Source organism: Mustela nigripes, chromosome 8 (assembly GCF_022355385.1).
Source record: "Mustela nigripes isolate SB6536 chromosome 8, MUSNIG.SB6536, whole genome shotgun sequence".
NCBI classification, from domain to species: Eukaryota; Metazoa; Chordata; class Mammalia; order Carnivora; family Mustelidae; genus Mustela; species Mustela nigripes.
In genome coordinates, this window is record NC_081564.1 from 16,058,440 (window position 1) to 16,073,978 (window position 15,539).

Consider the following 15,539-nt stretch of genomic DNA (forward strand, 5'->3'; position numbering starts at 1 on the left):
GTTTTGTTATATTTACTTGGAATCTTTGCATTTCTCAGTTTTAATATCCATGATAAGTATCAATATATCCTATAAAAACAAAAGCTCTTTGGGATCCTCAATAATTTAAGCACATACAGGGGTCCTGAGATAAAAATCTTAGAACTGCTGCCCCGTGTTAAATTACATCTTTCTTTTTTTTTTTTTTTCCTTATTAAGAATAGGATCAAACTGCTTAGCACTTTCTTTTGCTTGAGTATCCTTTTTTTTAAACAACTGAATTATTGAGGTGTACTATGCATAAAGTACATATTAAGTGTAAGGCTTAGTGAATTTTTACATATATGTAGACTCTTGTAACTACCACCCAGATTAAGAGGGAGCATTTCCACACTCAAGAAGGTTCCTTGCTTTCTTCCCAGTCAAAACCTTCCTAGAAGTGGCCTCTGTTTGACCTTTATCAAGATAAGATCAGGTTTGCCTGTTCTTGAACTTTATTTATTTTAAAATATATTTTTAAAAATATTTTATTTATTTGACAGAGAAACATCAAGAGAGGGAACACAAGCAGGGGGTGTGGGAGAGGGAGAAGCAGGCTTCCAAGCAGAGCCAGGAGCCTTATGCGGGTCACGATCCCAGGACCCTCGAATCGTGACCTGAGCCCAAGGCAGACGTTTAATGGCTGAGCCACACAGGTACCCCTTAAAGATTTTATTTTAAGATATTATTTTTAAAAATTTATTTGAGAAAGAGTGGGAGAGAGCACAAGCAGGGAGGAGGGGCAGAGGGAGAGGAAGAAGCAGACTCCTCACTGAGCAGGGAGCCCTGTTTGGGGCTGGGTTCCATCCTAGAACCCTGGAATCATGACCTGAGCTGAAGGCAGCCCCTTAACTAACTGAGCTACCCAGGCACTCCTGTTTTTGAACTTTTTATAAAAATCCAACAATATGTTTCTGTCTGTGTGTATGTGTATGTCTCCTTTTACTCACCATAACGCTGTAAGATTCATTCTTGTTTGATTGTGTTTTCATGCCAACCATTCTGCAATGTTATTTTTCAGCTGCACAGTATCGAACTGTTTGGACATAACACTGCTAAATTAGTCAATGTTCCCATGATAGACATTCAGATTAGTTACAAATTTTTTGTTATACCCAGCACGCAGGTGCACAGGTTTGTAACTTGATCTATTTTTTTTCTTCAAGATTTTATCCATTTATTTGACAGAGAGATCACAAGTAGGCAGAGGCCCGCAGAGAGGGGGAAGCAGTCTCCCCAATGAGCATAGAGCCCGATGGTGCAGATCCCAAGACCCTGAGGCCATGACCTGAGCGCAAGGCAGAGGCCTAACCCACTGAGCCACCCAGGCGCCCCTGTAACTTGATCTTTATATCCATCCCTACTTGTGGAAGTGTGTAATTGGCTGGCCCTGTGAGGTCCATGAAGGGAGGCCAAGTATTTGCAAAATCTGGAATGAATCCTCAATTTTCCCATCTCTCAGCTCTTTGCCACCTTAAAGAAGGGATGCTGAGGAAGGAAGGGGTGAGGGGGAGGCGGGGTGGCGGGGTGGCGGGGTGGCGGGAGGGCAGTAGCTCTGCTGAGAGACCTGTGTCTACACTGTTTCTCCTTAACCTAAAACCACCTGTTTAACCAAAACGGTCTCGCCAGTGTCCCCCCGTTGGCCAGAAGGGGGCGTCAGAGGCCCGTTGTGCGCGGAGAAGAGCCCGAGCCTCAGAGCACCCCTTCCTCCGCCTCCCGTCCCTAAAATAACTCCAACATTTCCTAGCTTTCAAGTCATTTAATCCCAACACCGCGTCCATTTTACTGATGTAGTTGGGGCTCCGACCAAAGTCACATCCAGAAAGGAGCTGGATTAGAATTCGAACCCAGGGCCCTCCGGCTCGGGTCCTTACTGTCGCCAACGCGGCTGCGGCCTTGTGCACGGTTTTGCCTGTCCCTTCTCTGTTTCCCAGCCACTTGCCGCCGAGGAGGTTAATTCACGCCCCCAGACCTGAGTTTCCTCAGCTGTGCAACAGGATGACGGTGGCTCCGCGCTCACGAGAGAATAGGGGATAAACGAGATAGCAGGGACGCAACGCCTGGCTCGGGGAGTGCAGAGTACACGCCGTTTGTGTGAATGATCTGCTCCTCCCTCCCGCCCCGCTCCCCGCCCCGGGCGTAGCCCCGGGAGCAAACACTCGGGGCCCGGCTCCCCCGCGGGCCACACGGGGGGTCCAGACACCCGCGGTGGCCCGGCGGCCCGAGCAGCGGCGTGGGCGGCGCAGCCCGCTCCCCGCGGTAATTAGCCGGTGCAGGCTCCGGCTCCGCCAGCCGCTAATTACACGTCTCCTAATGAGGCCGGCGGCTGTTTGCAATCACCCGGGTCCCCGCCGCGCGGCGCGGGAGGCCGCGGGGGGACCCGCCCGTGGAGGCGTGGACGCGCTGGGCGGCGACGCGCCTGTGCCTCTGCGGTGCGGGTCCCCGGGATGCGGGCGCGGGGCAGGACGCTGCCCGGCAGTCGCTCCTCCAACCTCTCCCACTGCGCCCGCCCGTGTTGTCCCCACCTTGCAGTGAGCAAGGCAGCTGAGGCTCGGACTCAAAGGCACAAAACTCAGGCGGGGATAGGCTAATCGTGATCTGACTCCGAAGCTGGGCACGTCCCTGATTCAGCTTCTTCCTGGATGGGTGGGGGTACTTGCTGCTGTTACTCCTGGGACTTCTCTGAAAGGGTAGATCCCAGATCAGATCAAGGACGGGAAGGTGGGGGTGCTTGGGAAACTTCCTTCCAGTGCCTCTCTCTCACCCGGGAGTTCCCATTTGCCCTTTGGGATCAGACACAAAATGGAATACTAGCTTGGGCAAGGCCTTTAAAACTTACTTGGCAACCTAAGTCACACATCCCGTTTTCCAGACTGGGACATTTGGAACGTTCCCTAGGACGTGGTTGGGGCAACTGCTAAATCGTTCTCTTCAGATGGGGCTGGGGAGCTACCACCGCGTACCTTGTCCCCAGGCCTTTCTCGGGTGGTGCCCCCAGTAGCTGCCTTTTTTCTTCATCTGTATCTTCAGGGCTTCCATGTATTAGGCTGTCTGTGCTGGGCACTGTGTAAGCACTTCGTGTTTGACTTCATTCAGGACGACCCCTGGAGAGTAGGTCCCATTCTTCTGAGAGGCCAGGGAGCAAATGACTTGCCCAAGGTCACATAGTAATTTTAGCAGACAAAAGGCCTTTTCTGTCTCCCCCCACACACCTGTGCTCTTAACCCCTTGCTCTCTACCTAGGTCGGGGATCCTAGATGGATGTTGGGAGAAGGCGAACCCGACTATTGGGGTGTCATTCTGAGTTGACCTGGGCATTCGTGGGTCCCTACCAGGGTGTGGATGCTGCCATCGTGGATGCTGGTAAAGGATAATTGTATCGCTTCAACATTTTGTTAAGCAGCTGCTGTCATTAGGGGCTCCTGCCGCTCTAATCCAATCAACCAATTCCCTGTAAAACCTTTATGGGAACAATCTGCATAAAATTCAACTCTCCATCTGCTTGGCCTGGAGCTTAGGGAGCTGCTGCGTCCTTCAGGTTTGGGCGGGGGGGGGGGGGGGGGGGGGGGGGGGGCGGGCAGACATGGCCCTCTCTGGGCCTCAGAGACAGAACACTGCATCGCACTCCTTCCTCGTCCGTACTCACTGCCTTGTGGACCTCCTTCCCCCTGCCCTGCCTGCTGCGAGGGTTCACTCATCCAAAAATTAATTGAAATTACAAGGGCACTACGGTTTGACCCAGCAATTTCTCCGCCAGGAATTTATCCCACGGAGATTCTTGCACTTGTGCCAAATGACAGGTGAGTGAGGATGTGTCTTGCAGTATTGTCTCTCATAGCACAAGGCCATTTTGATGTCTGTCGGAAAGGATCCGCTGTATGTGAGTCTTTATCGGACAGCTGTGGGCCAGAGAATGTTCTAAGCACTTTACATGGATTGACTCATTTAACTCTCACAGCTACCTTTACATGAGATATTTTAATTTCAGTAACTCATTGACAGGTGAGGACACAGAGGTCCAGAGGGAACCAGTAACTGGACCAAGCTTCACATAGAGAGTAAGCAGCCGTACCTGGCAGCCCAGATTCTAAATCCCTATGCGAATATAACTTCTCTGTCTTCGTGTGCATGGAGAATTTCCAAAAAGTGACCCCAAAGCAACTGATGGAAGGTGCCTCTGGGGAGAAGAATTGAAGGTGTGCAGAAGGAGGGGAACTCCCTTTTTCTGGGTTCCCTTTTGTACCGTACTGTTTTACCAGGTGCCAGTGTTGGTTTCATGATTTAGAGGAGTCTCCGAGTCGCCAAAGCGTGGTATTGCTAACCCTTACCTCAACCCTGGGAGTGGGTAGTATCATCCGCATTTGGTAGGCGAGGAAGTCGAACTCGCTGCATGCGCTGGCCAGCTGCATGACTGGGAATGACAAGGGGGCTTAACTCTCAAGCCAGTGCTCATTCCCCTAATTTATATTAGCCCCCCCGGGCTTGCAAGTTTCAGAGGGAAGAAAAGCAAGGTTCAGAGCGTTAAAAGCATGGACGCTGGGGCCAGCTTGCCTGTGCTCAAGTTCCCACTCAGCCACTCACCATCTGTGTGACCTTGAGCGAGTCATTCACCCTCTCTGAACCTCAGAGAAGTTTTCCTCTCTGTGAGGATTAAATGACTTACCTCCATGTCAAGTGCTTGGAACAGGGCCTGTCTCCTCACAAGCTCTCAAGAAATGTGAGGTATTTTTATATCATTGCCCCGAACACTGTCTCCCACGGTTTCAAGCTCAGAGCCGTCCTCATTGCAGCTGGTGTGTCCAGCTGTGGCTGCTCTGGTCCTTTCTGGAAAGGGCCAGGCCCAGCTGCCCTGTGCTCCAGCCTCTAGCGGAAGTCCTTGGGAATTGGTTCTCCTGGATTATCCCCTCGTGGTGGCCGTGATCAGAACTGATCACTTGTCGCCAAGAGCTGGAAGAAGGGGCAGAGCCGCAGGGCTGGTGTGGCCCAGATCCAGGGTGAGGCGGCGACGGGCGGCCTCCTAGTTCGGGATGTTCCCAGCGCCTTCCCACCACTTATGCTTGGAGGGAGAAAGGCCTCGAAATAGCTGTTGCTTCCCCAGCACGGCGCTAGGCCAGGGACAGGAATAGACATCTGGGGGTGGCCGCCTCAGCTTTCCTCAGGGGCCCTGGGGAGGGGGACAGGAATAAGCAGAGGCCAGACGCCTCCCCATGTGGAGAGATAACCCAGTGGTCAGTATCCCAGAGACCTCCTGTGACAGTCCAGCCCATGGAAAGTATGGCCTTGGCCAGGGCGGGCTGGTCAGCAGGCCCCCAGCCTCGGCCAGACAGTGGCTGGAGCCTGGATCCTAAGGCCAATAGGAAGTGGCCTTCCCCACTGGCTCCTACAGTTCTTTCTTGGCAGGTGGGGAAACTGAGGCCCAGAGAGAGACTCACGTGTTTGAGACCACAAAGCTGCTTAGAAGCCAAGCTGACAGGAGAAGCAGGCCTTGAGAGGTGTTGGGAGGCAGTCTGGGTGGTGGCTGGAGGGTGAAACGGCTCAGACTTTGTGGGTCCAAATCGAGCCTCCATTCCTGAAGCCCTGCGTGCCCTTGGGCCTCAATCTCATTACATGTAAAATTCACGTCATGATAGTGCCCCCTCCTTTAGTGGTCGCGAAGACTGGACGAGTTCATACTTGTGTACTGTTGTGATGATTATTGTTTTGTCTCCAGATCCCTTCCTCATTCATTCCTAAGGCATTGGCTGAATGCCTGCCGTGTGCAGGCACAGTGCTGGGCCCCGATCCTGCAGCTCAGCATGTGGAAGAAGAGACCAGCTGCCGTTTCAGGGAGCCTCCCGTGTGCCAGTTACTGTGCTGAGCGTTTTTACCCATATCGTCTTGTCGATACCTCTCTGTGAGGAGCCATTACCGTGCTGTATGTCATGGATGAGGGGAATGTGCTCAGAGAGGTGAAGTCACTTCTTCAGGGCCACACAGCCAGGAGGTAGCCATCAGGATTTGAAACCCGAGCTGCCTGCCTGTGTAGCTCATTCAGAGAGCCACTGCATGTCACTGTCTCTTTACTGGGGAGACAGACGAGTCAGACAAGTCGTTCCCATTGGCACAGTCCGGCGTTGGGCGCACGCGGGAGGGCTCTGCTCTCTCAGCCTTGATGGTCGTTACCCAGGCCCCAAGACAGTCCTGTATGAGACGTGCGGTGGTCCCCAGCCTGCACTTCCTAATTCCCCTGGGTTTCCCTGGGTACTTGCTATGTGCCAGGCCTGTACTAGGCTCTGAGAACACAAAGACAACTTTGTCCTTGCCCTGAAATTGCTCACCGTGCAGCAAAAGACAGGTTGTTAAAATGTCACCAGCAATTCGGAGGCAGCTACTCCCATGAGGGTTAGAAAGGGGGCAAGGTACGCTGAGGAGGTATCTAACTCAGTCTGGGAGATCAGGGAAGGCTTCCTGGAGGTGGTGATGTCTGAGCTGAGGCCCAGAGGCAAAAGAGAGCCCAGAGAAGAGAAGGGGAGTAGGAAAGAGTGTTCTAGATAGAGACAGCTGTGGTAGTGCTGGGTTATAGGAAATCTGAGTGGTAGGGGCTGAAGGTGTGGCTGAAGGGCTCCAGGACTGCACAGATGGATGGCTCGGGGCATCTGGGGCCTTGCAGCCCACACTAACGGGCTTGGCTGCTATCTGGAAGGCTAGAAGTTTCCCTCCGGCTTTGGAGGAGGGTGAACCTCAAGAGACTGAACTGAAGGAGGGGAGCCAGCGAGGAGGCGGCAGCTGCCTGGAGAGAGATGAGAGAGTTGGCCTAGGGTGCTGGGGGTGGGCGTGGAGAGCCATGGGTAGCTTTGTGAAGTTTTTAGACAGAATTGGTTATGTATCGCTGTGTAATAAATCACCCCCAAACTTGGTGGCTTAAAGCAAAGACTTATTTTTTTAGGATTCTCTGGGGGTGATGGGGCTGTTCTGTTTCATGTGGTGTCAGCTGGGGGCACTGGGGTGACTGGAGGGCTTGCTGGCTGCCAGCTGGGAGTTCAGCGGGGGCTGTTGGCTGGGGGGGGGGGGCCCTCAGTTCACCTCCACGCAGCCTCTCCAGGGGGCTCATGCTTCTCACAGAGTAGCAGGTGGCTTCTGAGCCAGGCTTCTTAAGGCCTGGGCTCAAAAGTCTCAGAAACATTACTTCTGCTGCGTCCGATGGGTGAAACCCAGCCCTAAGACCAGCCTGATTTCAGGGTTAGGGGAGCATCACTCCTTCCTCTCCTCCTCCTCTTCCCCCGCCTTCCTCCTTCCTCCTCCTTTTCCTGCTCCTGCTTCTCCTTTTCCTTCTCCTCCTTCTGTACAGTTTAATGGGATTTAGGGCATTCACGACGTTTTGCAACCAACTTCTCTCCCTAATTTCCACTGGCTAATCACCTCCTAAGAACACTCGATCCCCGTTACGCCATTACTCCCCATCTCCTGTTCACAGGTCTCTGGCAACCTGCTTTCTGTCCCTCTGGATTTGCCTTTTCCAGACATTTCCTGCAGAAGAAATCCTATAAATGAGACCTTTGTGTCTGGCTTCTTTGACCCAGCATCATGTTTCCAAGGTTCATCCAAATTGCACCCATGGGTGCTCATTCCTGTTTATGGCCAAATAATTTCCTGTTGTATGCATAGACCGTAATTCATTTATTCATTCATCTGTTGATAGACGTTTGGGTTGTTTCTACCATAATGTGAATCATGCAGCTGCGAACGTCAGTAAATAAATATCTTTCAGGTATATGCCTAGAAATGGAATTGCTGGGTCATGCAGTCGCTCTATGTTTAACTTTTCAAGGAACTACCAAGCTGTTTTCCACGGTGGCTGAACATTTTACATTTCCACTGGCATGTATAAGGGTTCCTATGTCCCCACATCCTTGCTCACACTTACTGTTTTCTCTTTATTTTATTTATTTAATTATTTCTAATTATTTTTATTAACATATAATGTATTATTTGCCCCAGGGCTACAGGTCCGTGAATCATCAGGCTTACACATTTAGCACGTACCCTCCCCAATGCCCATAACCTAACTTTATTTTTATTTTTATTGAAGCCATTCTAGTAGATGTGAGGTAGTAATCTCTTTATGGTTTCGATTTGCATTTGCTTAATTACCCATGATGTGCAACATTTTTTTTCATGTGCTTTTTGGCCTTTTGTATATCTTCTTTGTCATTCTCTTACTTGGGTTGTTTGTCTTTGGTTGTTATCTTTTTATGTATTCTGGATACTAAACCCTTCTCAGATACATGATTTGCAAACATTCCCTTCCATTCTGTAGGCTGTCTTTTCATTGTTTTTTTGTTTTTGTTTTTGTTTTTTAAAGATTTTATTTATAGGGCGCCTGGGTGGCTCAGTGGGTTAAGCCGCTGCCTTTGGCTCAGGTCATGATCTCAGGGTCCTGGGATTGAGTCCCACATTGGGCTCTCTGCTCAGCAGGGAGCCTGCTTCCCTCTCTCGCTCTCTGCCTGCCTCTCTGTCTACTTGTGATCTCTGTCTGTCAAATAAACAAATAAAATCTTAAAAAAAAAAAAGACTTTATTTATTTATTTGAGAGAGAGAGAGAGAGAAAACATGAACTAGGAGGCAGGAGGGGCAGAGGGAGAGGGAGAAGCTGACTCCCTGCTGAGCAAGGAGTCTGATGTGGGACTCGAAACCAGGACCCCAAAATCATGACCTGAGCTGAAGGCAGTTGCTTAATTGACTGAGCCACCCAGGTACCCTTGTTTTTTTAAGTAGGCTGCCACCCGGCATGGAGCTAGGCTCTGGGGCTGAACTCACGACCCTGAGATCAAGACCTGAGCTGATATCAAGGGTCAGACACTTAACTCACTGAGCCATCCAGGTGCCACTCACTTTTTCTTTTAAAGTTTAAGGAAGTTTTAAAATTTAAGTAAGCTTCATGCTCAATGGGGGGCTTGAACTCATGACCCTAAGATTGAGAGTCACATTCTCTGCCATCTGAGTCAGCCAGGAGCCCCCTTTGACTTTCTTGATAATGTCTTTTGATGCACACAAATTTTTGCTTTTCATCCCATTTATCTATTTTTCTTTTGTTGCTTGTGCTTTTGGTGTCAAATCTAAGAACCCATGGCCAAATCTGAGGTCATGAATATTTACCCTTATGTTTTCTTCTGTTTTGTCATTTTAGCTCTTATATTTAGGTCATTGATCCATTGAGTCAACTTTTGTCTATGGAGTGAGCTAAGTAAGGGTCCAACTTCCTTCTTTTGCATGTGGTTAAGCTCTGTGTCTTGGCTGGAGGTCAGCATGACCTTTCAGAGAGGGGAAGGAATTGTTGGGGTTTCTCCTTGGAGACAGTTCTGGGGATGGGTTGGCTGTGAGGGGTTGTGGAAGGAGGGAAGAGAAGAAGGCATGCGGAATGACATCCACGTTTCTGATCTGAGCAGATGAGGAAGACTTAGGTGAAGGGAAGAACTCAGTCCTGGACATGGCGAGCATGAGCTCCTTAGCATCTAAGCACTGAGAGCACTGGAGATCGCATACATGATAAATGAAATATGGAAGGACACTAAAGTTTTCATCCATCCAACAGATAGTTACGGGACACCTAGTACTGACATTGGTAGCATTCATGTCGTGCTAACCATGGGCCAGACACTTAACACTTATTAAAAAAAACTGAGCTCTAATGGTCATAGTATAAAATGAACAAACCCAAAGTACACAGTTCATCAAATTATATATATACCACCTCCCAGGTAAGACTATAGAACATTTCCAGTCCCCAGAAAGCTCCCTCTTGGGCCCATTATATTTAATTCTCACTGTGAAGCATTATTCCCATTTTTTGGATGAGGATACTGAGGCTTATAGAGAGAGGAGAAGCCACTTGCCCAAGACCACAATGTGGATTCTAACTCTGGCCTATAGGACTAGGCCAGGCCGAGGAATAGTCCACACTCTCACTTGGCTTGGACTAGACTCAGGCCTAGGGGATCCCTGAGGGCAAGGGCAAGGCAGTCTAGCCTCTGCTGGAGGACAGGAGGCCCTCAAGGGTGGATCTGTGGGGAGCCCAAGGCCAGGGGCATTGGGGAGGGTGTGGATTTAGGAAGGGTGGTGAGAAATGAGAGGAGTCCTTCTGGTCCCCATCGGTCTTGGAGGTGGCCGCTTAGGGGAGGTGCCGCAACAGATGAACAGCAGGCAGGCAGCCCAGCTGAAATTCCTTCCCAGCAAGAGACCCTGGGGGAAAGCTCAGCTCTGCCTCGACCAAATTGGCCTGAATCGAGGAAAGGACGGAGCCCCGCCCGTCAGAACCTCTTTAGACTGTGCTGCTCTCCCGGGGCATCTCCTGTGTCTCCTCCCTCCCTCCACGTGTCGGCCCACACCGCTCTGACCTGTTCTGTCCCTCCGCTCCCTCTGAAACTGACCTCCTTCCTCCTCTTCCAACCTGTTAAGCTCCTAGCTGCCTCAGGGCCTTTGCAGTCAGTGTTGCCTCCATCTGGAACCTTCTGCCGCCTGGACTCCCATGGCTGGTGTCTTATCAGGTGTCTCAGCTCAAATTTTACCTCTTTAGCGTGCTCCTCCCTGAATGAGTTGCCCTATTTAACTCTGTCCCCCGCGAGCCAGCACACGGGAGCCAGATGGCCTAGGTTTAAATCTCAGTTCTGCGCCTCCTAGCGGTGGGGCACTGGGCAAGTTAAGCGCCAGCTTCCTTAGCTGTAAAATGGGGACAGAGACAATCACACACACCTCATAGGACTATAGTAAAGATGACATTATTTAACACCTGCTCACAGTGCTTGGCCCCTATTAGGTGCTTTACAGATACTTTCTATCATGCATAGAGCACTTGTCCCATCCTGAAATTATCCTGGTTGGGGGTGTTTGCTTGGTTTTTCCCATTTCCCCCAATTGAGCTCCCTAAAGACGGTTTCATCGTGTTGTTTGCTGCCTTGTCTCCAGTACTTGGAACAAAGTCTGCCTCACAGTAATGAAATTGGTTGAATCGCTAAGTGGATGATTTAATGGGGCTCCTAGATTATCCTGCTTGCAGACCTCCAGACATGCCATGACTGCTCTCAACTCCGGCCCTTTGCATCTGCTGTTCTCTGTGCCTAGACCCATTCCCCAGATGAAGGGAAGGGAACATGAAGGAAACACTGCTTTGTGGCTGCCCGGGTCTCTTTTCTTTCTTTCTTTTTCTTTTTTTTAAGATTTTATTTATTTATTTGAGAGAGAGAGCATGCATGTGTGCATATGAGCGAGCAGGGGAGGAGGCAGAGGGAGAGAGAGAGAGAGAATCTCAAACAGACTCGCAGCTGAGCAGGGAGCCCAGCGAGGGGCTCGATCTCACAACTCTGAGATTATGACCTGAGCCGAAAAATCAAGAGTTGGATGGTTAATCGACTGAGCCACCCAGGCACTCCTGCCCAAGTCTCTTTCTTACTCTCCTCTTCACTGCCTCTTGCACCAGGCACTGGGAGAGAACAGCAAACGAGAACCTAGCCTCTCCAGGTCTACAACCACCTGCTTCCAGCCCCTTGTTCAGCAGCTGAGGAGTCAGAGGCCCAGAGAAGGGAAAGGACTCAGCCAAGGTCATATAGTGAGTTGAAGGCTATGTTCTCCCCACTGGACCCTGCATGTCTCACCTGGAGGTTGTTTCCAGCACCCATGCTGGATCTGCCTTCCTCGAGGGGGCCTGGAGAGAGGTAGTGGGTGGGGGCTGGGCCCTGTCTGTGGACTAGCGGACTAGGTGGGAGCAGGGAAGCTGGGCCCAGTGAACCAACACGCTTCTGACTTACCTGAATCAGGCTCTTGACACTTGTACTTATTAGCCATGCAGCTTTGGGCTCTCTGAGCCTCGGTTTACCCCCTGGTAAGATGAGGAGATGGAAGCCTACCACCCTGCCTCCTCAGGGTTGCTGGAAAGATTCCTATTAAACATTCTCATCCATCCATCCAACGTTCTCCTACATCCTGATTCTCACCTACCCTATAGGGCAGGCATGAATTTTGTCCCCATTTAGCAGTTAAGGAGGAGGACTCAGAATGGGGAAGAAGTGACTTGCCCAACATTCCACAGCCAGCAAGAACTAGAGCAGGGATTCATACCCGGGCAGGCTGATTTTGGGGCTCCCATCCTTAGCCAGATGTTACAGCGCTGGGCACGCAGTAGGCACTGCACAGATGGGGACCCTGGGAAGACCTTGCTTTCCCGTCAGCGCCGTCTTCTAGGACAACGGCTCCTCACGGCAAACCACATCTTTTTTCTTTATTTCCCTCGCCCTCCAATCCCTGCTTGGAGACACAAGCCCTCTCGGCACCCTCTGTCTGATGGATTTTCGGATTATCCCCATCTTGATTAGTTCCAGAGCCTCCCAGCGGAAGCAGGAGTTATTTTGGGGTCTTGATGGCTCCCTCTGGCTGCCTCTGACCTCCCACCTCCCCCCACTCCCCCAGTGCAGACACCTCTCCCGTCGACTGCAGGGTTCATTAGCTACTGTTCGGGCTGCTTGCTCTCGGCCCCTGCAGCTCTCAGCTTAGACTCCAGCCGCAACACCTGCTCTCCGCTCCTCTCCTCCCCTGACCCACAGCCGGTCCCGTCCTCCCACCGTTTTGTCGGGGTGAAGGATGCCGACTCTTTCCTACTCCTTGGCCCCTGACTCTGCCTCGTCGCGGTGACCCTCCCTTCAGTTTTAGGATTTTTCCAGACTTGAGCAAAATCTCACACACCATTTGGACACAAATATTTTTGGCTGGTGATCTGACTCCCTGTTCCTGTTGGAATGCATTCCCTTGTGTCATTCAGCCTGGGTGGGAGTGGCTCGAAAATTCCCAAGGAAACATTTTATGGGATGCAGGTCTTGTCACAGCTAATAAGAAAAATTTCCAAGGGGATGCAGGACACCCCCTTGCTGCTGCCGCCATGTTATGTCACAGGGCGTGGGGCTGACGTCACAGGAACGGGGCGTGGGCTCCGCTGTATCTGTGTGTTCTCTCTGCTTCTGGCTTTCTCTTCCAGCTCTGTGCTCTGCCAGGGCCGCCCGCAGGCCTTGCTTGCTTTTCAAAAATAACTCTTGAGTCTCACTGAGGTGGGGGGCTGCTTCCTTGGTGTCCCAGGCTGTGTGTTAATCCTTCCAACGCAAGACTTCCTGAAGCCAACTCTGGGCTGGGCTGGGGAGCTTATCAGTTGCTTGGCTGAAGATTCAGCTGCTGACATCCTGTTTTAGTACTGATGGCCTTCAAGGAAGTGGGACGAGTGAGACCCTCCTGGTGCCCCCCAAGTCATTTCATTTATTCACTCATTCATTCATTCATTCATTCAACAAGCATCTTCTGTGACCATTGCCTACAGAGCACACATCTGAGTGGCCTCTGTTGCTTTTCCATGTGTTTCTGAGTTATCTCCTTGGTCCTCTTCGAATTTCTACTTTGTTCTCTAAAGTAAGGGGATTTTAACTACAGTGGCCAGTCAGTCCCAGAAGGAAACAGATGGCACGTTCAAATTGGATAATTGAGGGAGGCTGAATCAAGGGACTAGTTAGGCGTCAGCGGGGTGTCGGGGATTCACAAGGGATCGTGTGTTCCGGGGCTAGTTACAGCGAGAGAGCTCCTGCCTGCTGAAGCCTGGCTGCCAAGGGAGCAGTTCCCCAGCTCAGAGGGGTTGTATGGAAAGAACCACCTTGAGGGAGAAGCTGTGATCTTTTGCTGAGGACCAGAGCCAGCCTGAGGTGGCCTGCAGTGAGGGAGCCCAGGAAGAACTATTCTGACCTCACTCTTCCCTTGCCCTTGCATATCTCCCTGGGGCTCCCTATCGGCCAAACCTGATGAAAAGCCAAAGGACAGAGGAGACTGTTGAGTCTGAACAGGTCAGTCTCCACAGGCACAGAGCCGGGTGGAAGAGGGTGAAGAGTGGTTCTAGACAGGTGCATGGAAGATACTCTGTTTCTTCCCTCCTAGTAGGCATCGTAGGTCACATGGATAAGTGCTCAAAAATGTCAGCTCTTACCATTAGTGCTTATATTAGTTGTTCACTGGTGCGTGACAAGTCACCCCCGGACTCAGCGGTTTTAAAAGCTTATGAATATTTCTTACCTCACCCAGTTTCTGGGGTTCAAGAATCGGGAACAGCTGAGCTGTGTGGTTGTGACTCATGGTCCCTCCTGAGGCTGCGGTCAAGCTGGTGGCCAGCCATCTGAAGGCTGGACTGGGAGTGCAGGATCCAGCTGGCTCCCTTCCATGGCTGGCGAGCTGGCACTGGCTGTTGGCAGAAGCCCTCAGTTCCTTGCCATCCAGACCTCTCTGCAGGGCTGCTTGAAAATCCTCATGACTTGGCGGCTGGCTTCCTCCAGAAAGAGTGAGCCAGGAGCAGAAGTCTCAATGGGTTTTCTGACCTAGTCTCCAAAACCACAGACCATCATTTTGAAAACATCCTAGGGGTTACACAGGTTGGTCTATTCAATGTGGAGGAGGCTCCATGGGGGCAGGAGCCCTCGGAGTCCTTCTTAGAGGTTGGCGCCCACAGTTCATAATACAGTTGCTCATTTAATCCTTTCAACAATCCTATGAGCTTATCTAATGAAACAAAATGAAACAAAACAAAAACCTAACAAACATGGGGCAACTGGAGGGCTCAGATGGTGGAGCCTCTGACTCTTGTTCTCAAGGTCATGAGTTTGGGGGACATGGAGCCTACTTAAAAAACAATAAACAAACAAAAAAACAAAACAAATCCTATGAGATAAGTATTATTGTTACTACTATTGTCACTTTTCTTTTGGGAAAATAGAGGCACAGAAAAATGAAATAACGTGCCCAAGATTATGCAGCTAGTTAGTAGCAAAGCCGGGAACTCAACCCAGGTGGTCTTTAAAAAAAATTTTTTTTTAAGATTTATTTATTTTAGAGAGGGGGAAAGAGAGAGAGCACAGTGGGGAGGGCCAGAGGTAGAGGGAGAGTCTGAGGCTGACTCTGTGCTGAGTGTGGAGCCCGAGCCAGGGCTCGATCTCACGACCTGGAGATCACAACCTGAGCCAAAACCAAGAGTTGGATACTTAACCAACAGGTGGTCTTTTTTAGAAAAATCAATTTTATTGGGGTATAATTCACATACAGTAAAAAATGCTAATGGAGTTATAGAACATTTTTCTACCCACCCCCCAAATTTTTCCTCATGCCCCTTTGTGGCCATTCCTCCTGGGCTCTGCTGCAGCCAATCACTGATCTTCTTTCTGTCTCTATAGATGGTCTTGTCTGTTTCGAACTTCATATAAATGAAACCACACAGTATATTCCCATTTGTAACTGGCTGCTTTTGTTGAACAAAAATGTTTGCAAGGTTCCGGTATATTGTTACATGCATTGGTAATTTTTTCTTTTTTTATTGCTGAGTAATATTCTGCATTGATATAAGAGAAGTCCCTGACTAGTTTCCTGTTCAATGTCACTTGGGTTGTTTCCAGTTTGGGGCTATTCTGAATAAAGCTGATATGGACTTCATGTTCTTCTTCTTCTTTTTAAAGATTTTGTTTATTTATTTGACA